The sequence below is a fragment of the Canis lupus genome, chromosome 23, assembly GCF_011100685.1.
Source record: "Canis lupus familiaris isolate Mischka breed German Shepherd chromosome 23, alternate assembly UU_Cfam_GSD_1.0, whole genome shotgun sequence".
Taxonomy (NCBI): domain Eukaryota; kingdom Metazoa; phylum Chordata; class Mammalia; order Carnivora; family Canidae; genus Canis; species Canis lupus.
Genome location: NC_049244.1, coordinates 39293676 through 39319793, shown reverse-complemented (window position 1 = coordinate 39319793; position 26118 = coordinate 39293676). Strand labels below are relative to the sequence as shown.

Here is a 26118-nt window from a genome sequence, read left to right as displayed (position 1 = left end):
TCACTAAGCCACGCTCACCCCACCCGCACCCCCACTCCATGCTGAGGCAGGCTCATGTGACCTAATGGGAGACAGACCTCCAGGATTCCATGGGAGGTCATCCCTGCTTCCTCAGAGAGAATGAAGAAAATCTTATTAAGTGCCAACCTTGTGCCAGACTACGCAAAGTACTAATTCCTTTCTGTTAACCCCCTTGACAGTTCCATGGGTTCCTTTAGTTCTCATATTAATAGCAAGGAAACTGAAGCTCAGAGAGTCTAGCCACCTGCCCATGACCAGATAGCTCATTAATGAGCAGGTCATTTGGGATTCAAGCCCAGGTATGTCTGACCCCAAAACCACACTCCTTCCCCATGACACCATTCCTGAGTGTTGGCTAGCCCTGACCTCCTCACATTTGGGAAGTTCTCCAAGCTGGCCTGACTGGTGAGAGCCAGAAACATGGGGCTGTGCCTCTGTCACTCCCAGGAGACATGCCCCACCCAGGCCCTGGCTGTGTCAGAGAACCCCTGGCAGCCCTAGAGGTGCTTTGTCTCTGGGATCATTACCAGCCCCTAGACAAACACCTGTCTGGCCTAGGGCAGGGTTGTCTGGCATCTGGGGAGCCCTCCCATCCCTGCCCTCTCCGGCCCCTCCAAGTCCTTCACCTGGTTGTCTGCAGCTACAACAATGCTTCACCTTAGGCTCCAAGATCAACTGTCCTTTGCGTCTCTGACCAGCGCAGAGAACTCCTTTCCTCCCTCTGGGTGTTTGGGTTCGAGGCCGACCTATCCCTGGTGGTGCTGCTCAGCCAGCCTCTCGTCCTTTCTCCTCCCCAAGCCCCCTGCTTTTCTCAGGGTACACCTGTGCCTGGCTGTCTCTCAGCCCAGGATGCCAGGAGCACTGGGCACAAGATTTCCCTCAAGAGCAATTATCCAATGGGCCTTAACTTCTTACTTCCAAGTACCCCCCGAAGAGCAGTCCCATTCTGCAGGCTGCTGGGGAAATGATGAAGGACCCTCACGCCCCTCTCTGGTGTCCCTTTAAGGTGAGGACAGAAAGCAATCAGCCTTCTGCTTCCTTTTCTGGCTTTCATCCCCTATTTTTTCCAAAGTAGTTAAGATGAGGAAAGAGGCAGTAATTACACTTCTTTTCCTTCCTGTGAAAGAGCTATTCTAGAAAGTTTGGGGGGTTGCACACACCAACATAAACTAATTCTCTCTCATTCCCCCCACTCTCTTATTTCCTCTCCTTCTCTCTCTCTCTCTCTCTCATTCTCTTCCCCATCCCCACCCCCTCTCTAGCTGGCTCAATGTCCACACTCCTGGTCTTTCCACATTGTGTCCAAAGCCTCACCTCCATGCTCCCTTGCAGCAAGGCCGAGGCAGGCTCCTGTCTGTCCTGCCAGCTTCCCTTCAGCCGGTGAGGATTTTGGACAGGGTGACAGAGATGTGGTAGCCAAAGCAGAATTTCAAACAATGAGATCCATCAGTTTAAAGAGGCCCTACATGCCTCATTCCTTTCATCTGTTTGGGATTTATTTTTATAAATGATACTGGATGAGAATCCTCTTTAATTTTCTTCCAGACAGATAGCCTGTTGTGCTCACATTATTTATTAAGTAAATCATTCTTCTTCCACTGGGTCAAAATATCACATTTTCATATATAAATTCTCATATAAAATGGGATCTATTTCTGAATTGTCCATCTGTGCTGTGATCTATATAGCTGTCCCCATGCCCGTATCATATTGATTTATTATGGTGGCTTTTTAGTGTTCTAATACCTAGTAAAGTAGACGCCGCCTTGCTATGCTTCTTTTTACACATTCACTGGCTATTCATAGGCATTTTTTTCCTCCATATGAAATTCAAGATCATCATAATCAATTATCCCCCCAAAAGCCTTCATTGGAATTCTAATTGGAATTGCACTGATATATTAATAGTGACATATTTGATTTTATATGATACTAACTCTTCCATCCAAGAACATGATACATTTTTCCATTTATTCAGTAAATTTATATCCTTCTATCTCATATTATCATTTGTTCCATGTATGTGGGTTCTGTATTTTTCTTTTCATATATTAAAATTTTTGTTGGTGTTGTAAATGGAATGTTTTCCCATTTCCATTTCTAGATTCTTATTTCTAGAACATAAAAAGCGTGTGTCCAGCATTACCAAATGCTCCTATTTGTTCTAGAAATTTTCAAAACTAGAATTTCTTGGGTTTTTAAGGTTTGGAATCGTATGACAAGTTTAGCTCTTTTTTTCTCCAGTACTTATGCATGTATTTCATTATTATTTTGTCTCACTACATTCAATAGAATTTCCAAAGTTATATTAAGTAATAAAAGTAGTAGTTGGCATCTTGTTTCTGAATTTTATTGACTTGCCTTTATCATTTCAGGACTTAGAGTGATGTTTCCTGTTTTGTTTTTAAAAATAATCATTTCTAAATAACCTCTTTTTATTGCCATTTATTTAGAAGTGTTTTGTAAGAATAACTGCTGGGTTGGTGTTTTGTTTTGTTGTTAAACCAAATGCCCTTTTAGCATTTATTGCTCTGATCATATGGTTTCTCTTTTAATTTGTTGACTTGATAAATTATATTGATAAATTTCCTGATATCCAACTACTCTTGCCTTTCCATTCAGTTACTATTTTGCTATATTCTTTTGCTAATATATCATTTTTTATTTTTGCAGCTATATCCATAAGTACCAACGATGTATACGTTTTGCATACTAGTTGTGTGACAACCGAGTTTGCTATTAACATTATGCAGGCTTCACTAAATGAATTCGGGAGATTTCCATCTCTTTTCTGTGGTCTGTAAGAGTTTTCAATGGTCAGAAACGTTGGCATTATTTGTTCTTTAAATGTTAAATATTATTCAACTGTTGAAACCAGCTGGCCCTGGTCTCTTTTATATTAGTAGTTCTTTAAGTATTGTTCTAGTTTCTTCCACAGTGATTGTTCTGTTCAAATTACCCACCTCTAGGGACACCTGGCTGGCTCAGTGGTTGAGCGTCTGCCTTTGGCTAAGGTCGGGATCCCAGGGTCCTGAAATCGAGTCCCACATCGGGCTCCCCACAGGGAGCCTGCTTCTCCCTCTGCCTGTGTCTCTCATGAATAAATAAATAAAATCTTTAAAAAAAAAATTACCCAACCTTCTTGGGTCATGTTTACAAATTGTATTTGTCTGGGAAAATCATCATTTTCTTCTAAATCAAGTCAGCAAACAATGCTCATGGGCCAAGTGTGGCCCACCTTCTATTTTTCTACAGCTATTGAGCCAAGAATGCTTTACACATTTTTAAGTGGTTATTTAAATACCTACATAATATCTTCGATTTATCTCTTGAATTGAAAAGCCTAAAATACTATCTAGCCTTCTACAGAGAAAGTTTGCCAACGCCTTCGCTTGATTTTCAAGTAGTTTGCTGATGAGTTGCATAACATTCCCTTATTGTTTTAATCTGCATTCTCTGTAGCTCTTTTCTTACTCCTAATCTTATATATTTTTGCTCTCATATTTTTTTTCTTAATCAGGCTCATGAAGAGTTTATGCAAACATTATTAATCTTTTTGAAAATCTAGTTTTTATAGTTATTTATACATTCTACTCTTTTGGTTTTCTATTTCATTAACATTAACTTTTGGCTCTGTTACCACATTTCATCATTATTTCGGATACCACTAAGAAAAATACAACACTTTCACATAATTTAGGACATAAGGCCTCCTTATCGCTCAGAATGTTATTTTGTATTTATTGGAAGAGTTGTTGTTTTTTTTAATTCACAAGGCATAAATTTTGATCATATTTCTCCTATGTATCCCTAAAAGGAAAATACAAAATTGCTTGAGATTTCTAAGTTGTTTTCTCATTGAGAACTCAGTTCTTTCAAACCACTGTCCACTCATTAACGTTACCTTTTTTCCATTTAAGGCTGTCCTCTGTGCTGATGACTCAGCACTGTTTAAAAGGATGATCTCCCAAATTGCCAATACTCCTTCTGCAAGTTTTACTGCTAGTTCTCTTCCTGGAAGTGTCATTCAAAATATTTCAGACATCCAACAGCATTCACATCCCTTCCTCAAATAGAGCTCAAATGGTTTTTTGACTGATGTGCCAAGGCATTTCAGTAGTGCTACCAGGAAGAACAGCCAAGTTCTTATATGCACAAGAAAAAAAACCACACTATCACACTGCGGCATGGTCAAGAGAAATTGAGGACACGTTCTGATTTCAGAGGTGTCACAATAAAAAATAAAATAGATCTGAGAATCAATGAAATATGAAAGGTATTTTGTTTATTGGGGATTTTTCCTCTTTTTAAAGATAGGTAATATGTTTATTTTTAGTCCTTCTGTATTAATGAGGATATTTAAGGTTGTGAATTTTTCTACGAGAACAGCTTTTGAAATGAGGTTTAACAATAAAGCTTTATTTTTATTGCTTTTACATAGTCATAAATCATCATTTTTAGTTTTGATTATATCAAGTGTTTCCTATGTAGCAATATTTTGGTTATCCTCCAGTATTTTTGTTTTGTTTTGTTTTGCTTTCTCCAGCATTTGTTCTTTACTGTACTGGATCATGACCATACAACTTGCCTTGTAAGATCTCTTTTAAAATGTAATAGGATGGGGACACCTGAGTGGCTCAGCAGTTGAGCATCTGCCTTCGGCTCAGGGCCGAAGCCATGGGATCCAGGATCAAGTCCCCATTGGGTTTCCTTTCAGGGACCCTGCTTCTCCCTATGTCTCTGCCTCTCTGTGTGTGTGTATATCTCTTATGAATAAATAAATAAATTTTTAAAAATGTAATAGGATGTCTTTTTGTAACATGTATAACTAATTTTTAAAGTTTTTATGGACATACAAGAATGCATATTTATTCAAAAAATTAAATTAAATTTAAATCCACTAAGAATTTAAGTCAGTTTGATAATACTTTCATTCAATTCCTCATTGTCTTATTTTTTTTCTACTACTTGTGAAAACTAGAAAATTAAGAAATTTCAAGGAGCCTAGAGTTTCTGGGTAATACGGAAGCTTAAGTGGGCCAGAGGAGGGAGATTCTTTTTGAACCACATGGTCAAGTAGAGGTCAAGGTGCAACCACAGCATTAAAAGTCAGGCAGGCAGGTACTCCTGCTGGCTTGTGACTGAAAAGGTCCACGAGGAGAGCTTCTGGGATCCTGCTAACACTCTGAGTGTTTGAGGTTTCTATATTCACATGCCGGGCATGTTCAGTTTCTGAAAACTTTGTGATTTTCATACACTTCTGTCTATATTTTTTTTCAAGTTTTTTTTAATGCAACCATAGGATAGAGTTATTTCATGTCATTTCTTCTTTCCCTAGTCCCCATTCTCTTCAACAAATATCGATCTAAAAGAAATATTGATTCCACCTTTAGACCTCCAACTGCGAAAACTGCTTCATGCTCCTGTTCCTTCCTTTCTTCATAGTTCTTTTCCCATATATTAGGATAATTTAACCTATGGTTTAACCCAGCATTTCTATGGCTGAACTTACTCCCGCAAAGCCCTGTATGGGTCAGGAGAAACTTCCTCTTCTTTGTCTCCATCTAGAAAGTATGACCTTTAAACATCATGGCAGCAGAAAAAAGAGAAACCTAGAGCATCCATCTGGCTTTTAAGAGCAGGTATGCAAGTGATTTACCCCACTTCTGCCCTCATCAGATGGCCAGAACCCAGTCATAGACCCAAACTAATCACAAGAGTGGCTGAGAAAAGGGGGCTGTAACTTTGCTTCTGGTTACACGCCTTGATGGCCTAGAAGAACAGTTCCACACATCAACCCCACAATCTTCTCAGCTGTTCCAGATATCTCTTAATCCTGCAGACCAGCTCTTTAATTCAAAACTGGTATCTTAATCCCTTTGTCTTCATCATAAAACTAAATGATGTATGTAAACATTTTGCTTCATAAGGAGCAAAAAAGCAAAAAAAAAAAAAAGATTCCAGTGCTTGTCTCTAGTTGGGTTTGGGGTGCGAAAGGGAGAGTTTTACTTATCTATTTGATTATTTAACCTCTCTAATTTTTCTTGCATATTCCTTGCCACTTGTCCAATTTTACCTTTGCTATTCCCATATAACCAATATGTTCAAAGAATCAAACCCATATGATATAATAAAAAATGGCTTGATCATTTTTTCCTCCTACCTATTCAAATTCATTCTGAGGGGTTAATTTCTCCCCTGCCCACTGGATGAAGTGTAAGGCAAGTCTCATGGATTTATGGTCAATTGTCACCAGTTTTAAAAAAAAGTTTGTTTGCTACCTGTAGTCATGAAAATGGTCTCAATTCAATAATGAAAATATCTAGCCCTGTGTCATAGTCACAAGATTCAACTCTGTTCAAAATTTAATCTTTTACCTGTGCCCCCAGACAGACATGCTTTGAGAAGGAAACAGGTGAACTCTTTCTATTTCTTCATCTTGGGCTTCTATTCTCCTCCTCCATTCTCCAGGCTGCTTCCACATCCTCTAGGCTGAGAGTGCAAGGAGAGGTGAGGGTGGAAACACTCTTACTAGACAGATACTGTTACAAGTTGGTAACTATGAAGGTGAATTCCAGCAAGCCTGGAATACACCTGAGCTTTTCTACTCAGATAAGAAATATATACCAGCATGGCACTGAATCCTGGCCAAGGCACAGTTAATAGTCACTTTATGGCCATTTGTCCAAGTTTGGGGCTGGTTTGTACTAGCTTATCAGCACCGTTTCATGGTAACAGTGAGGTTGATGATTTGTGCCTGCTCTTACCAAGATCCCCAGAAGTCTGGCCATTGGAGCTGGTCCCGGAGCAGAAATACACCTATAAGACCAGCAGAGTATAAGAAACCCTGGTCAGGACTACTTTGGGTTCCCTGTGCACGTAGCAGTGGTTCCTGCTCTGAGAGAGCTAGGACATCTTGCTGTGGCCCTTATAGAAAGAAGATAATTAGAGCTTGTCCCAGTCTTTCCTGGCCCCTGGCTGTGACACAGCCTGTGGTTGAGATATATATTTTTCCTTTAATGCTGCTGCTATGTTTTATCCTTTTCCTGTAACAAACTACAATGTAAACACTGACTTTTGGTGACCTTGAGTCTTCTTCAGCAATTTGTACCCCACCTGTCACCATCAGTGCGGTTGACACCAGTGCCTCCCAAAACCTGCAGCCGTATGTGACCGACTCTTTGTTTTGAGGAGACTTTTGTTCTTCAAAGAACCCCCTCCAATCCTGGCTTCTCCCATACAACTGGGTCCAACAGTTCCAAACTCTCTGCTGGGTTCACCTTGTCCTTTAGGCAGTCTTCTTGATTGGTATCTAAGACAACCCTTCCCAGTCTTCTAGGACCCCCAAGCAACCACTGTCAAAAGGAAACATATATTTTTCACCCCAGTCAACTTGGGAGTGAAAGTCCCCTTCTTTGCAGCAAAATCTTTTCACTTCTCTCTCGGCGAAGCAAAGCAACAAGAGTCTACCCTTCTGCTTTCTCAGGCACAACTCAGATTTCAGTCCGTTGGGACACACAGCAAACTCAGTGGTGGTTCCATTGAAGATCTTCTCCTTAGGCTTGAGGTGAAAGAAAAATGCTCCACTTTTCCAAACAAAAATCTTTCTTAAATCTCTATTCAACCCTTTTAAATCTTTGGTAGCTGAGGGGATAAGAGACCCAAAACTGGTTTTGGACACTTTCTTGAAAGTCCCCTTGATAGTTTAATACATCACTTTGTAATATACGTTAATAGCATAGTCACCTTGAAACCCTTGCCAAAAGTGATACCATGAACGATTTATCTAAACATCCTATTATGCTGATATAAGTGGAAAATCAAGGATTGGAACCCACACCTACCTGATTCCACAATTCATGTTCTTTCTACTATGCCACCAACCTTCACCCATGTCAAATTAAGGATTTAATGCCATTTAAGTTTATACCATTTAGAATTTATTTAGTACTTTTTTGATAGTCTTCATTTTAATCCTGGAAAAGATGCTTTTCCAACTGTGTGTGTGCACCACACCCTTCTGTTTTCTTTCTTCTTCTTTCTCTCTCTCTTTTTTTTTTTTTTTTACTTTACTTTACCAAGGGATGAAAAACCAAAGAAAGCTCTTGGTTTCCCTTTTCTTGGTCATGTGGAAAAATTTAATTAGCTCCTATGCTCAATAAATGGTGCAGTTTTAACCTTAGTCTTGTGGCATTTATTCTTAGAGAAATGAAGAAGTTTGGTGGAGTACAAAAAAATTTTTTTTTCCTAAACAATTGCTTGAAAAGGTGTTTGAAAGCTTTTGCTGCAGGTTACTGGCTCTGAAGCCTGTGGTTTCCAAATTTTCATTTCCAGCTAAGCCCATATCAACAAATGTGCAAATTTCTCTGCATGCTGTGGGTGCATTGTGAGCAGTAAATTCAAGGCTGACTCCCCTTCTCACCCTGAGCTTTAACCATGTGGTCAGCTAGTACGAATCACTAGGGACATGTCTTCACACAGCTTAATTATTTCCCTCATTCATTCCTGTCCATCTCTTCCTACAACTGCTCCACAGTGGAAGCAAATCAAGAGATAATTTTGTACAAAACACAACTGTTCCTCTTTTCTAAATACAGAATAATCAGTCTTCCCCAGTTGCTCTTACCCAACTACATAAAAAGAGCCAGCAGCCACCTCTATCTAGAAACAACTTTGTAAGAATGGCCCACAAATATAAATCTCTCAAGCAGAGACTTTGACAGAACAACATGGGTTTCTGATCCTGAACCCTGGCCTCCAAAGCTTTCACCTGTATGGTTTTGTTTTTTGTTTTTTTAGAGAGAGTGTGGAGGTGGGATAGGGGGCAGAGGGAGAGGGAGAAGCAGGCTCCCTGCTCACCAAACACAAGCCTCCAACCCAGGACTCCAGGATCACGACCTGAGCTGAAAGCAGATATTTAACCAACTGAGCCACCCAGACATCTCTCAACCCTGTGGTTTAAATAAGCACTTTCATATTAGCTACATCAATTTCAGGAAGACTTGAGATAGTTTTTTCTGTACATTAAAAAAAAAAAAAAAAGTTTTTCTATTATAAGTCCCCCAAAAAGATGTTAAAGAAAAATTAGGGAGACAAACCATGAGAGACTCCTAACTCTGAGAAACAAAGGGTTGCAGAAGGGTGAGACCGGGGGGGTGAGGGGGTTGGGGTAACTGGGTGACAGGCACTGAGGAGGGCAATTAATGGGATGAGCACTGGGTGTTATACTACATGTTGGCGAATGAACTTCAATAAAAACAAAAAACAAAACAAAGTGTGAACTCCTTCTCCCTCCCCGCCTCTTAGGAAATCAAAGTTAGAAGCTTGACCATTTACTTTCCCACCTTTCTCACAATAATTTACACATTTACAAGCATATATGCATCTGTACAGGGTAGATTCTTTCACAGATATTTTTAAATCGCATCATGTTGTGCACATTACAACTGAATTTCTTTTCCTGCTTAGATAAGGTATTAATTGGGTGATAAGTCTGGCTGCAGGTAACAGAGATCCAAATTAAGAAGACAGAAGTTTCTTCCTGACTTCAGCATCCCTAGGCAGACAGTCCAGGGGCCTTCTGGAACTCTGCTGCACACAGTGAGTCAGGCATTCAAGCCTCTTCTATCTTGTTGCCCATCCTCCCCAAGCAGTACCCTTCATCCACATGGCCTGTTAGTTTGCCACATTCCAGGAAATAGGGTGGAGGAAAGAGGGGGGGAGGGGTAATGGACATTCCCCACCTCCTTCCTCCTTTTCAAAACACAACACAGAAGTTGGCCATCTCCCAACCCCTCACTTCTCATTGACCAGGACCTGGTCAATGGGCTATACCTTGCTGCAAGGGAAGCTGGGAAATGTAGTCTTTCCCCCCTGACAGCTAAGTGCCCAGCTAAAAATCATGGAAAAGGGTAGACTTATTTGGAGGATGGAGGTAGTAGCTAGCAGCCTTTGCCCCAGCAGAGCTTTTACTATAACACACATTGCTCTGAATCATTTTTTTAAATAACTACTCAATTTTCTTAAGTGTGGGTATACCATTGTTTATCCAACCACTCCCCTCTATTTCTGAAAATTTATGTTATTTCTAGATTTTTGTTGTTTTCCCTTTGCCACACAAGCAAGAGTACTGGAATTTGAGAGGAGATTTACCAACTTTATTTAAAGAAATGAGTCACATTTTGATTCTCTTTGACTGACAGGTGGAGAGACTGTCAAGTCTCTCTTCTTTTATATTAAATAACTGTGAGAAAAGACGAAAAAACTCATGTAAAAGGCCACAGCACCCTCTTGTCTTCCCTTGTCTGCTGGGTGCTCATTATTCCTTCTCATTGAAAGGCGCTGTTGGCGATCATGCAAACAGAACCAGACATATGTACTTAACTAGGAGGAGGCTGCCTTTAGGGAAGACAATGACCTTGCTTATTTTCTTTAGATAAGAAGAGATTCTGAGAGGTAGACCCTCTCAGTTTAATTTATCCTTCAGAGCTGAGGGTTTGTCGCTATGGGATTCTTGGCAAGAAAATGACTTTGGGTTAGAACAGGGATTCTCTGTAACCTGAATTCATCATAATACAGTCTGGCCGGAGGTGGGGAGGGGAGAGAATTAAAAGAAAAAAGTTAAAGAGAGAGGAGGAGTGATGGAGAGTGAGGGGAGGGGGAACAAGGAGAGCTGTGCGGCCAGGTGCAGGCACCAGAAGCACGTTCACGCCGAAGGACCTCTGTCTGGTTAAGTCTCTTTGGTTGTAAGTAACAGAAAATTCCTCAAGTTAGCCCACAGGGAGGAGGAAGGCTTTATAAAGATATAGGAGTATCTCAGAAGGCAAAAGGGAGGTGGCATCAGGAAAGGGGGGAAGCCCAAAAGAAGAAAGCTCTCTGGAAATCTCGTTTCCTTCTGAAGACCTGCCTTTGATGCTTCTCTGCGCATGTGTGAGCAGAAGGTGAGCACGTCCCAGGTCCCAAGATTCTGACCTCTCTCAGCAAAAGACCTGCCCAAACTGACTGAGTCATAGTCTCCATTCCAAGTCCCCAAGAGAAAAAAATCTGGTTGGTTCAACTTGGGTCAGGTGACCACCCTTGTTCCCAACAGCTGTGTCCAGAGAGGCAGAGTCAGGGGGTAGAAAGCTGGCTGCCAGAACTGTGATCCCCGGGAATAAAGGCATAGTGCTCTAGAAGGCCCGTGATTGTGAACTGGGAAGACCAAACCAAGTACCTACTTGAGTCTCTTACTAAAGGGATAAGATATTCCACCTCAAATAAAATAAACTACAATGGCCATCTCTGGATAAATGTTTCCTGGATTAAAGATTCAGATTACCCAGTTAAGGCTTAATTATACTGGATGCAGCAGTCCTTGCCGACAATATGTGCAAATCTTAGCATCCAAGCCAATAAATCAGAAAGGGATCATCAGTTCTTGTGCAACCGTCTGAACACTACCCTAGCCCACAGGAAGGGATGTCTGGGGTCTTCTCGCCACACTCGGACCAGCTATCAAGAAAGTCATTTCAATCTTAGACATTTCAATCTTAGACATAAAAGGCCTACCTGCTCCTAAGAAGGTATAAGCCAGGATAGAAACAAGCTCCGGAAATGAGAGAGAAGTTAAATTTAAGAATGGTACCCCCTACACACAGCCTGGAGGTGAACTGATTGGAACACTGAAATAAAATGTTCTCCAGTATTCACAGGATACACTGTGTGGCCACTCCCACAGATCCATCCATCCATCCACACGCCTCTCTCCCAGCCCTTCCAGCCCCCAGCATTCTGAGCTTTCTCCTGCCAGGCCTCTGACCAACCAGTCAACCCATTCACCACTGCCTAGAGTCCAATCATATTCTTTCCTAGAGTTTCTTCTCCTCCCATAAAAGTACACAACTATATGCACCCCTCAAAATTCTGCCCTTTGAAAGGGTTTAGGTCTTTATCAGTTATACTAATCTCTGTCATTCCCCACCAGGTTGCCATACTGTTCCTTCATTCACAGTTGTTTATTTGTTGCTGAATAACAAAATACCACAAAACGTGGTGGCTTAATACATCAACTCTTGTAATTATTTAGCATGATTCTGTGGGTTAATAGGAGCTTACGTGGATTGTCATTTTGTTGGTCTTGCTTGGTGTCTCTCATGCAGATGCAGTCCAATGACAGCTGGGACTGGAGTGTCCAACATAGCTACACTCCCATGGCTGGTACCTTGGGAGAGAAGGCTGGTAGACTGAGGCCTCTCCTTCCACGTAGTCTCATCATGTAGTTACCTAGAGCTTCTCCATATGGCAGCTGGATCCCAAGAGCAAGCATTCCAAGACAAATGCCTCTGTGCAAACTTTTTTTTTCTTTTTTTGGTTTCCAACACAAAGCTAGATTCAAGGTCATTTAAAAAGGAGTCAATTCTGGGGTGCCTGGGTGCTCAGTTGGTTAAGTGTCCGACTCCTGATTTCGGCTCAGGACATGATCTCAGGATCATGAGATCGAGGCCGGAGTCAGGCTCTGTGCCCAGCACAGAGTCTGCTTGACTTTCTCTCTCCCTCTGCCCCTCCCCCAGCTCACATTCTAAATAAAAAAGTAAATAAACAGGAGTAGATTCTGCAAGAAACCAGTGAAGGACAAAGCAGCAAAAAATTGGGAAGCAGAGTCCCCTAACAGGACCTGAGAAGACCCCCTTTTTATAGGCAAGCCAAGCAAGGTAAACCTACGGGGCTGACCCATTTCCCTAACTCCCAGTATCCACTTGTGCAAACTCTTATCAAGTCTTTCCTTGTATCGTGCCTCCTTATATCCATTTTCTCAAGTTCAGAGTCAATGTTGGAGGGGTTGATACAGAGGTATAAATATTGGATGGCATAGTTCATTTAGGGTCACCAAAGAAACTGCCTATTTTGTCATTAGGAGGAGAGCCGCTCCAAAGGCTTCCACTTGGCTTTTTCCACTGCAATATCCCTCAGCTTAGAGGCCATGGAACAAGTACTTAGTACATTGTCTCTAGCACACTCACTTCTCTGATCCTTTGATCCCTCCTACCATCTGCTACACAGTTGTGGCATCTCTCCTTCACTTAACATAGACCATCACTTTCTCCAAGCTTCTAAGAACAATGTGCTAGCAGCATATTAGCATCATTCTCCAAGGTTCTCTCCAGAGTGTCAAGCCACACTCTGGAGACTGTGAGACTGTTCCCATATCAATAAACTCTTCTTTAGCCAACTTTGTATTTCCCTTCCCCCTCACTCCCCTCCCTTGATCCCCTCAGCTCTTCTAGTTCAAGATACCACAGATCCCCAAATTTTTGCTGCTCCCTTTCCTCCTGCAGCAGACCCAGTACTTCTCTGGCCAGGTCACACTATGACTCAACTCCAGTTATCGATCTAGAGAAGAGCCAGAGATAGATCCTAGAGGTGGTCAGGATGAGTACCTCTGCCTTGTGTCAAGAAAAGTGTGAACTAACATTTAATAGTGAGGACTATGACCATTTCTACAGGCCTAGAGAGGTCAGGGGACTCTAGGAATTAAAATTTTCATTTACATTAACCCAGGTGACCCCATCCCAAGTATCAGAGATCCACACCTTTCTCATCGGGACCCTGACCTTAGGATAGCAGACTTGCCAGGTTTGAGAATTCAACCTCTTCTGGAGCTCCATCACCCTTAAATTAAGTCCTAGACCTGATGCTGAGCATTTTCTGCCTTTTGGCTGTAGGTAATGGGAGTCTCTCTATATGCTGCCAAGGAGGCCCTCTGCTTTTTACACTTCACCTTAAATGGGTAATTAATCACCCTCAGCTTTTCATTTTCTCAATGCCTTGATATCCCCAAATAATCACCAGCCAATTTCATCATTCCAATTCTTTTTACTTTCCCTGACCTCTCAAATACTCCTATATTGGGGATCCCTGGGCAGCTCAGTGGTTTAGTGCCTGCCTTCAGCCCAGGGCATTATCCTGAAATCCCGGGATCAAGTCCTCAGGAGGGAACCAGAAGGCACATCTCTGCATCCACCCTATAGCCCAAAGAGGAGAATGTACAGCACAAACCTAATCCTCTCCATGCACTTCTTAATTGATAATAGTGAGATATTAGGAAATTATAATGATGTTTCCAATATTACCTAAAGGCCCGGCCAATACACAATCAAGGCAAAACAGAGAGAACTCCAATCTAGAAAGAAGCAGCTGGTCCGTGGCTTCCTTCGAGTTGCCAAGCTGCTCTAAAGCAGAAGCACAAGTCCTCTCTCCAAGCTGAGTTGGCCTACGTGGCCATTCAGCTGGTTTCCTCCATTACCTCTCAAAGGTTTTCCTGATGGACTTTCTCCAAGGCTTGTATTGAAAACGTCCTTGGTGGTCACTCCCCTTCACCCAGTGGAGAAGTTGCAGATGAGTGTGCGACCCGGGAGCCGCACCCTGACGAAGACGTGTCTCTCCAGGGTCCAAGTTCCATGCCCAAAGATGATGCAGAGCCTTGGGGCCACCATCGCATCCTGCTGAGACCCCCCTCAATGTGCTGACTCACCTGGCAGAGAGCAACTGGAGCACCCCTCCGAGTCCCTAGGAGCCTGCATTCCTGTGGACAGGTCCAGAGCTCATGAACACCCCTATGCGCCACCACCTGCTGCTACAGAAGAGTCCCTTTCAGCAGCAGAAGTAAATAGCTCTGAGGGCCTAGGAGGCTGGAGGCTTAGGGGACAGGATTCTATGAATGTGTCCCAGGAATTCCCTGGCAGCCCTCCTGCACTGATGATGGGGGGCAGGGGTCAGCAGTGGGGGCACCAAGAGACATGGCAATAATGCAAGGTCATACATAGCTTTGCCATGAGGTCAGGGGTTCGTTCCACCCAGGGGTCCACAAGTAAGAGCCCCCCCACATATCCCCACAATTAGATCAGGAAATACAAGAAAGGCCAGCAAGGAAGGGCTATCTCGTGATTCTTTCCCACAAGGAAGCCAGTGGCATCCCACAGAGAATTGGTCAGGGTCTCTCCCCTTGTCTTCCAGTACTCACCCTACTGCTCATTGCTTTATACCTCCTCGACCTCCGAGTTTCAGTCCATTTCTTGCTATGCCTATTGCTTTTGCTCCACCCCCGATATTGGGTCCTCTGCTGCCTTCTTATTTTGCCAATTTTCCTCGCTGGGGCACGTGCACCCTCAGAGAGAACAACCAATGACAATACATGGAGGGGAAAAAGGGTTGGGGGAAGAGGTAAAAATTACTCATTTATGTTTTTATAGTTGAAACCCCCTATCTTCTTACACTTTGCTTAGCACTAATGTGCCTTACATGCTTGAAGATTCAATTAAAATTCTAAAGTTTGAAAAAAAATAATAATGGCAGAAGAGTGAAAAAGAACAGAACTTCAAAAGCCTGAAAACCTCAAAATCCTACAATACATGATTAGTGAGAGAAACAAATTAAAAAATGGATTCCGCCAGAGCCATTGACTAGGCTTGAGTTTAAATCACCCTGAACTTGAAAACCAGGTCCCATGCCAAAACTCTACTGTTTATCCTGCCATCTAAGATGCTCTAGTAAAATTACTGCTACCCTGGGAAGGTATAAGAAATAAGAGTGAGAATGAGGGTGTGGATATGGATAGAAACAATAAAACGTTGAAATCAGTAATGTCATTGTGAGAATAAGGCCTGCAATCTTTGCAATATTCCACAAGTTTATCTCCTTCTTAGGGTGTTTAGAACATTTAAGAGAATCTAATATACTGGAGGCACGAAAATTAACTGTTTAAAATAGCTTCATCAAATAAGTTCCTAAGTCTGGGAGGAAAAATATCATGTCAAACTCCTAAATTTTGACTGCTTAGTCATGTTAAGTAGCGTGAAAATATTTTGAGAAGTATTATTCAATGTTTAAAGAAATATCTATTGCTTCATAAAGTCCAAAAAGTTAATAAACTGAGAATCAGTAAAAAGGTAGCAGCATGTGTTCCTCTCTAAGCAAAAAAGGCCTTCAGACAGTAAATCCTAGAATCAATAGAGAGGTTATCCCCAATATGAAATTGCTTTACCTCAGGCTTGGCACAGAATACATATTTGGTATAGGTGAGTATTGTTTTAACCATAAAATCCCTCATATTTGGGGGATCCCTGGGTGGCTCAGCGGTTTTGCGCCTGCCTTTGGCCCAGGGCGCAATCCTGGAGTCCCGGGATCGAGTCGGTGTCAGGCTCCCTGCATGGAGCCTGCTTCTCCCTCTGCCTGTGTCTCTGCCCTCTCTCTCTCTCTCTCTCTCTCTCTCTCTATGTCTATCATAAATAAATAAAAATGAATCTTTTTAAAAAAAAAATCCCTCATATTCAAAATACAGTACCAAACAAAAGACATTTCAAAGCCAAGTATCAGTACTTGGGTATTGACCACAGCTTTTACCTGTTTATATCCATCATGTCCCATTCACCAGGCAATTGTGGGCTGACTCTACAGGCAAACATTTATGAAATGCTCTTGATTGGCCACAATCCAGGGGGAGCTCTTGATCTGGCTCTCAAGCAATTCCTTCCATCCTACGTTCTTCGGGGAAGGCAGCAGATAGAGCACGTTCCAGGGTTGCAGTAAGTGTCAGCTGGGATTGGTAATTATTTAAGACTTTATCCAAAGTCATTTGCACAGAAAAGGCTGCTCTACTTCCAGGGTAGAAGGAAATCAGAAAAATCAAAACAAATTCAGATTTATTTGTGATGGATGCAATAAACACAAAACACTAAACGACCGACACTTCAGAGAAGCCAAGAACCAGGCAAAGATTCAGATTTTAAAATCAATCCCTTCCCAAGTGTGTTTTTAAGTACCCAGGCTTCCAAAATTCATGCTGTACGTTCAAAGCAACTCTCCTCAAAATATTAGAACAAACCCCAATGAGTTTATTTCCTTTTCTTTGTAAAACATTTAAGCTCTGCACCTGCAAAGGGAGACCTCTGTCCCTGGACAATAACCCCTCTTGGAAGTTTTTAAGCCTCAACTAAAATGGAGATGTGAGGGCTTCTTGGTCTGATTCAAAGCCACTTTAATGTTGAAAAGAAGCATATGCACAATGTCCACTTCGTTCTCATGGATTTGTTTGTGTTTGGGGGTTTTTTTTGTTTGTCTTTTTTTCAGATTCTTGATTTCATTTTCTGTGGAATATTTACTTTTCCAATCACTTTCCTGATCCAGCTTGTCAGCAAACATGAGCCAAATTGGCCTAGGGCTGCCCTGGCGAGAGAGTCGCTGGTGGCATTGCCAAGCCTGACTGCCATCCTTGAGCACGTCCTCCTTCCCTACAGAACCACAAATCATGGAGACCATCCCCTGGACAAAGGATTTTCTTGTCCTCCAAGGTAGCTTTCCATGAGATGCTGTGAAACAGAAGGAAAAACATCTCTGGTCTCTCCAGCACCAGCACCACCACTAGCTGGCTGTGTGACCTTGGGCAAGTCATCTCCCCTTTCTATGTCTGAATCCTCCTTGGTAAAATGAGGGCGCAGAACTGGATAATGTAGTAAGTCTCACTCGTCTATTATCAGCCCTCGGAACTGACACTTTTCACCTCACCTTCCACCTCCCCCTTCTGTCTCAACATCTGGGAAAGCTCAAAAAAAAAAAAAAAAAAAAAAAAAAAAAAAAAAAAAAAAAACCAGCCCAGGTATTCCCCGGGGCAGTTTTAAGTCTCACAAGCCTCTGTCAGCAGGAACCCTCACCACAGTCCTGTACCCTAAACCACCCGAGAAACCCCAAGATAATTTCCTTTCCCTCCTCTCTCAAGCCATTTTTGGACCTGCCCAGGATCTACTCTACCCTCCCCAGAAGGAGGGTATGATATGCAGCATAATCAGTCTTGACACCTGAACCAAATCTGGAGCTAAAGTCCATCGGTTTCTAACGGGTGGCCACCACAATCTCTGAGATCTTCTTCCAAAGCAGTGCTGTCCAGGAGAAATGCAATGCGAGCCACACACAGGAATTTAGAGTTGCTAGTAGCCACTTTAAAAAAGTAAAAAGATGAAATCAATTTTAATAATATAGTTTATTTAACCCAATATATCCAAAATATGATCACTTCAACATGCTATCAATTTAAAAAAGTGTTAAGGAGACATTGTAGCATTATTTTTTTCCATACTAAGTCTTCAGAATCCGGTGAGCATTTTGCACTACAGCAGGTCATAGGGGGACTCACCATGTTTCAAGTTCCCAAAACCCACATGGGGCTAGTGGCTACTATGTTGGAAGACACGGTTCTAAGATAGCCCAACGCAGGCCCTAGATTCCTGCCACTGTTGTTGTTTATAGAAAGTATTACCATATTCATCAAAACTAAGATGCCATCAATTATGAAATATAACATATATCATTTTAAAAGTCATAATTATAAATGCCATAAATTGTCAAATGAATTCAAAGCTCGGATGTTAAACTCTGAAAAAAGTGTGTACCTTAGAAATGATCTTTTAAAAAAAATCTATACATACGTGTAAGTCATTTCCCTAAAAGGCCCAAATTCAGGGAAAGCTGAAAGGTGAGAAAATCCATGTCTTTGGTGCTATCACCCATTTCCTACAAGATTCTGACTCTCTCCTTTGACCCTCTCTACTTAATTCCTGTCAATCCTTGCTTTAATTATCATTATGTGATGAAGGAGTCCTCATAGATAAGCACGTATTGTATTATAGGAATCCTTGATATGCACTTGAATTTTCAAAGAGGGTATCTAAAATGAGACATTTATGAGCACTACACTAGGCAGTGAGCTCATCTAATCCTTCCAACAACACTATGAGTTAAGCATTATCTTCATTAAAAAAAAAAAAAGCAGCAGACTCAGAGAGGTTAAGTGACTTACCCAAGGTCAAACAGTGTCTGAACAGCAACTTCAGCTTTCCAATCTAGATCTGTCTCACTTAAGGGACCAGGTGTTTTCTCTATAACCAAAAAAAGGGAGGTGGAAAAGGCAGACGACAGGTAGGGCCCCAGAAGATGACTGCTTACCTCCCCTCTTCCTGATGAGACCACTTCACCCCTTCACAAATCCCTAAGGGTTCATAAAGTTGAGGATCCACTTCTGGATTCTCTATTCTGCTCCATTGATCTATGTGTCTGTTTTTGTGCCAGGACCACACTGTCTTGATGATCACAGCTTTGTAGTACAACCTGAAATCTGGCATTGGGATGCCCCCAGCTATCTGGGGATTTACCCCAAAGATACAGATGCAGTGAAACGCCGGGACACCTGCACTCCGATGTTTCTAGCAGCAATGTCCACAATAGCCAAACTGTGGAAGGAGCCTCGGTGTCCACAAAAGATGAATGGATAAAGAAGATGTGGTCTATGTATACAATGGAATATTCCTCAGCCATTAGAAACGACAAATACCCACCACTTGCTTCAACGTGGATGGAACTGGAGGGTATTATGCTGAGTGAAGTAAGTCAATCGGAGAAGGACAAACATTATATGGTCTCATTCATTTGGGGAATATAAAAAATAGTGAAAGGGAATAAAGGGGAAAGGAGAGAAAATGAGTGGGAAATATCAGAGAGGGAGACAGATCTAGAACAGGAGAGACACCTAACTCTGGGAAACGAACAAGGGGTGGTAGAAAGGGAGATGGGCGGGGGGTGGGGGTGACTAGGTGACGGGCACTGAAGGGGGCACTTGATGGGATGAGCACTGGGTGTTATGCTATATGTGGCAAATTGAACTCCAAAACAAATAAAAAAAAACAAATCCCTAAGGGTTCCACTGTCAGTGGCTTCCTCCTCAGAAACACACTATCAAATGCCAGCTCTGGCCACCCGTGGTGATTCAGCAGGTTTTCCCTGCAAGACTGCAAGAAGCCCTCGGAACGACAAACCCCTGGAAACACGCACCATCCCGAACTCCAGGGAAATGCCTCAGTGAGCAGATACAAGTGCACAGAAAAAGAAAGGGCCGCGTGTGCATTTTTGGAGGTGAGGCTGTGCACAGCTGAGTGCTCATGGCCCATCGCTCATGACACGATGGCTACACAGCTGCAGCTCTCCGGAGCCCGGCAGCCCAGAGCCTGGTGGGCAGACTTGACTTGTTTTTCCTCCTCGGGGCTCTGACAGAGGCAGCCCAAGGACTGGGCCAGACAGCCTGGGTCCCCAGCAGGCTCAGAGCTGGAATGTGAGAAGCAGGGACTCTTCGGGATAACCAGGGCCGAGGGAGCACAGCCCCTAAGTGATGCTTCCAAACACACAGGAAAGCGCCCCTCAGCTAAGCCCCTCAGCTAGAGGTGTGGGTGGGTGTCCAGTCTGCTCTTAAGCACTAGCCTGTGACAGGCCATGACTATCCGGGAGGAAGTAAACAAGAAAAGGGCAGTTGGACGTGTTCATGGAGAAATAAGACAGTGCGAACAAAGCAGACTGGGTTCTAGGAGGGGGATTAGAAGCAGGCCATCTGCCGAAAGTGTTTCTCTGCCCCTTTGAGCTGGGAGGCAGGCACTCAGTAACTACTTCTCGAGGGATCATTTTATCTTCACAAAAATGCAATGATGAAAACCTTTTTTTTTTTTTTAAGATTTTGTTTGTTTATTCATGAGAGACACAGAGAGAGAGGCAGAGACACAGGCAGAGGGAGAAGCAGGCTCCATGCAGGGAGCCCGACGTGAGACTCGATCCCAGGACTGGGGATCATGCCCTGAGCCTAAGGCAGATGCTCCACCGATTAGCCATCCAGGTGTCCCTGATAAAAACCTTTTTATCCTAATTGTACAGATAAAGAAACAGAGTTGGAATGACTGAAATTCGATTTTACAGCAAATAGGTGACAGAGCCAAGATCTGAACCTGGATCTTTAGGACCAAAACTTAGGCTATAAAATATCAAAGGGCAGTTAGGAAGCTTTGACTGAAGGTCCCAGAAGGTCCAATGCAAACAGGCTTAAACAATGAGGAAATTCCCAGGACATAACAAGAAGTGTGCAAAGGTGGTGGCAGCTCGGGGACTGGGCATCACCAATGCTGTGCATCACCAAGGACATAGCTTCCCCATCCTTCTCTCTTTGACCGGCCACCTTCAGTGTGTGGCTTGTCCTCTCGAACTGTTGGCTCTCCTGAGAGTCCTAGGATGGGTATCGCAGATGGAGGCACCACGTGCAGACAACAGCATCCCAAAGCAGCCCTGAGAACCACCCCGTCCTGCAAATCTTATTAAGGATAAGGGGACATGTCCTGAAAGCGGCCCCAGCAAACTTCACTCCTCTTACAGGCCAGGACTGAATCTCCGGGCCACACCTAAGGTCAATATGTAGTAAGAGAAAGGACATGACCATAATTAGCTTAGACAAGTCAAAAGTCACCCTCAGGGGGTTGGGAAAGGGCCACAGCCCCTCCTCCCGGACCTAACTGTGCAGAGGAGGGCAAACAATTGGGGCTTCATCAGTGCTCGAGTTATTACTGCCCGTTAAGAAACGTCCTTCAACTGAAACCAACGCAGTAACAGATGCTTTACCCTTCCACCCTCAGGAAACGTGGGCTGACCTGCCTGATTTATGAGCTTGCTTTGCAGAAGGTTGACTGACCACCAATAAGACTAGTTAAGACTGGGTCAAATTGGGAAGAATTCTTGCATTGGCACAGGAAGGATGAAGAGCGAAGGAAAGTAACCTGTGTGACAGCACACGGTGGGCCTCCGCACACGCGCACACCCATGGCAGGATTATGCTGCTGTTTAATTACTGAGCAGGTGTCCCAGGAAGAGACAAGGTTCCAGACTGTGCATGCTCAGAAAGGAGGCTGCCCCCCACCCTTTGTCCCTGTATCCAATCAGCATGTTGCATTCAGCCTACATTGCCTGCCCCGGCATGACAGTCCGACCCCCTTGACCTTAAATAGACACAACCCCCAACCCTTGGTGAGGTGGGTTTGAGGCCTGCCTTCAGCCGTGCCCGTTTGGCTGTCTCTCCAATAAACTCTTTCTTGCTGCGTACTCAGTGTCTCCGTGATTGGCTTTGCTGCACGTTAGGCATACAAACTTGGGTTTGGCCATAAAACTTAGTGGCATAAAACAACAAAGATATAATTATTCTTACAGATAATTCGGAAAGGGCACAGTAAGGGTAGTATCTGTTTCACCATGTCAGAGGCATCCGATGGGACCACTAGAATGGCTGGGAGGGCCAGAATAATTACCCAGAGGCTTCTTTACTCACATGTCTGGTGCCTGGGTGGCAATGACTCAAAGGCTGAGCTCAGCTGGGATGGCTAACCAGAGTCCCTACACACAGGCTTTCCGTGTGGCTTGGGTTCCCACACAGCATGGCAGCCCTGGTCAGGCTTCCTACCTGGCTTCCCTGGGCTCCCAGTGTCCGTGAACAAGGAAGACACTGTATCACCTTCCTTGATTCAGCCCAGGAAGTCATATAGCATAACTTCTACAATACTCTGTTGGCTGAATCAGTCAGAAACCCACCCAGACTCAGGGGAGATTACAAAGACCCTATCTCTCAAGGGAAGGAATATCAAAAAAAATGTGTAGCAATTTTTTTTCAATCCACCACTGTTAACAAAAAAAGGCAGAGACAAACAACAGGATCTGCGTTCAGATCAGAAATGAACTACATTTTCTGAAAACAATCACAGGATAATCTCACTTTTAGAGAGCTGTCAGCGTCATGCAAACTTTTCCCGTAGCTGATTCTCTGTTCAGCAGTGTGGCTGTGCGAGAGACCACCTACCCATTGATTTCATCTATAATTTAGCAATCGGCAAAGCTGGTACTTTTCAAAATATATAACCAATACATTTTCTGCTCCCTAGGAGTTATAAAGTTTAATGAGAAAAAAATGGGCTGGTTTACAGCTCCCTTTCTTTGTTGTTGGTTTTTTTTTTTTTTTTTTTTTTTTTTTTCCTATTTGTTGGAAGTTCTCTCTGAATCCTGCCTGGCTAGCTCTATCACCTGCCTCAAACGGCCCCCTGTGCTCTGTTAGCTCTGGCTTAGCCATCTGTAAAATGGAGCTAGCCATCCTGGGAGGACCAAGTTCTTGTGACTCCTTTTCTCTGTTCACAACAGTCTTGAAGGGCCTTGGAGACTGTGCTGTTTAAATGCAAAATGTTGTGACTATCATTTCATTATCTGAAAAGCTAAACAACATGAGGATGCTTTTGTAGCCACGTTGCTAGGTTACCGACAGACCTCCCTGCCTGCGTGAGATGTTGAGCCTTGCTGCAGCTTTGCACCAGGGCAGCCTTTCTCCCGCTGAGATGAAGGTGGCAGAGAGAGGTGGTTGACCTGGAGTCGAATTGCTGTGGACACCACTGCGAAGGGAGGGTATTTAGCTTTCAGGTACCGTGGCTGGATTTGCTTGCTCTTTGAATCCAGCAACCCCAGCTTGTTGTATCAATGCTAGAAATGGCTCAAGACCCAACCGATGGGCTTAATCCTTACCAAGTTCAGATTGCTTCTCTAAAGAGCCAAGTTCAGACCTACTTTATTTTCCAGAGATTAAGGGGTGAGATAATCAAATACGGCAAGCAGGCAACACTACCTGGAACACCTGTCATATTCTCAAGGCATGATATCACCCTTCTGACACATTTGCCCACAATTTTTTTAAAGGGGGAGGGAGAGTGGGAAATGTCATGCCATTAATATTGGACCATTAAAAAGATTCTTTCCAAGGCTGAGTCCTCTCCATGGTGGCAGTCCCAAGGTGGATGCTATTGTAAATGTCTAAAGGAAGATAAGCTCCCCCAGATATGACATTTAGATATGGTGACAAGTAATTGCACACACCCAAGAAGGAGCTCTTGCCCAACGTACCTCCAGGTGAGTACTATTTAGTGAATATATTCTACTGCTAAGGAAAACTTCCCAGCAGCTTTATCCTGGTGAGCCTTTGTCTCTTTAATAATGATTTAAACCTGGCAGCAGCAGCGTCCCGACTCTCAAAAACCCAGGGATATTTTCTCCCTGGCCATGTAACCGTGAAGAATAATTTTAGAAAATTCTGAAATGATCTCATCAATGGGGATGTGATATTCAGTATTCATCTGAAGTCCTCTACCCATCTGTTTCCTTCTGGAGAAACATGGGAGAGAAAAAAAAAAAAAACAAGGAAACCAATAAAGTTGTTACAAATGAAGAGGGGGAAGGGAGGAAGGACAGAGAAAAGGAAAGAGAAAGTAAAAAGGAGACAGATGGAAATCAAGCTGTTGGGGAATTTTGCCTGGACAAGGCAGGAGAATGGACACCAGTCACCCTGGGAAAACCGCAGAGTTCCCCTGTTTGTCACCAAGGTTTCCCGGGTGCCTCTTCTATGGCCTGCCTGTTACAGGTGCAGGGAGCGGCAGAGAGCCCTGACCACAGCCTGGTGGGAGAAGCCAGTAAGCACACAAGTAAATGCACATCCAGAGACGGCGGTGGGAGGCATGAAGGAAACCTGCAGGATGCCTTGAGCGTATCTAACTGTGAGATATAACTTAGCCGGGCAGGTCTTGGAAGACCAACCTGCAAGTTAATGACATTTGCTCTTGAGGAAACGTGGGAGCCTGTGGTGTGTGGCTGAGAAAGAGATGAGCCCGCAGTGAGCCCTGGAATCTGACCCCTGAAGGTGACCAGAAAAGAAAGCAAAGCCTATCCACTTGCACAATTGCATCTGGACTGAGAAATCCGTGATGAGCTACAACTGTGGCACTTCTTGTGCCCCTCCTTCCCTTTGCCAGAGCCCCCGAGGGAACAGTGGTTGGCAGGGTGATTGGTTTACAAGACAGCTTTCTTACATCTGGAATGGAGTCCAAGAAAATTGTCTGTTGGGTTTTCCAATTTGGTGGATGATCCTCTCTTTCAATGGTGTCACTTTTCATAGCATTTCCATCATCTTTTTTATCCACACGAAGTGCCCCTCCCTCGGTGTGTAATTAAATGTTTCCCAAAACCTGGCTATAAAGGAGGCTTTGCAAGTAAGCTGTCTTCCACAATGAAATGCAAAAGGATGTCGATGAGTATAAAGAAGGTGAATTTATGTTATGCCATCTTTAAAAGGGAAAAGAAACGAATGGTTTCTGGGACTGGGAGAAACCCATTCATTTCTCCTGATGCTGAAAGAGTTGCTTAAGTTGTTCACCTTACAGAAACCTCTAATGGTACTATGTCAATTAGCAAATTAAGTTAAAATCATATAAACTTTATGGAGAAGGCCTAATATTGTCTCTCGATCCCTGGAATCATTTTTCTTAATGCAGCATGGTCACAGTTTCCAGATGCTGGGAGCCTGGACAGAGATGGGAGGCAACATCCACAAGAACCGGCTCCATTTATTCAGAGTCACATCTGCCATCCTGCAATAAACATTCTATATGCAAATTGCCTCAAGTGACTCTCCAGAAATTGACTAGTTTCTTATGCTGTATCTTAACACCAAAAGAAATTGAAAACATTTTTATGGCTTATGTCCATAATACATTCCTCCAGTGTGTGCTGTGTTTTTATCTGCCAATATATTAAGCTCTTCTTTAGCACTTGCTTAGGTATCACCAGTTCATTTTTTGTGACAATGAAAAAAAAATTTCAAAAATATCTGTCCAAATGAGAGCTGCCAACGGCCACCCCCAAAGGGGGTGCTAGCTTCCATTGTTCTTGAAACTGAATTGCTTCGAAAGCGGTAGGAAAGTTGTGCAGATTAAAACCACTTATGATGTAGAAATTAAGCCCCATTTTTCTAGGGATGAAAGGTTCTGAAGCCCTGCTCTGAGTTATCCCCTCTTGACCATAAAGCTTTGGCCACTTTGTCTCAAAAACAATTGCCATCTGAGGTTTATAATCCAGTTAAGGAGAGCAGCAAAGCCACTGTCCTTCTGTTTTCTTTTTAATGAGATGAAGATGATTGTATTTTTTGTTTTGTGGGTTCCGAGGGGGTATTAAATGTTTAGTCATGCTCTTAGAAGCCTCATTTTCTTCCTAATCCTGTTGCTCTTGAGAGATTGGCAGGGATATTCCTTTGTTTGGCTTTCCTGGAGCTTTGCAAAGTGGTAAAGGTAGTCAAGAGCTAGGGTTAGAGTCCATGTCTCCAACAGGAGGCCAGCTTCTTCCCACTGGGGTCTCACATCCTGCCCCTGCTTGGGAAATGCAACAATGGCAAGATTTCGATAAAAA

General features: G+C 43.1%; 1 pseudogene; it reads left to right on the top strand.

The window, feature by feature from the left end:
* The first annotated feature begins 10946 nt into the window (after positions 1-10946).
* LOC100688497 lies at positions 10947-15184 on the top strand (annotated as a pseudogene).
* Positions 15185-26118: the final 10934 nt, after the last annotated feature.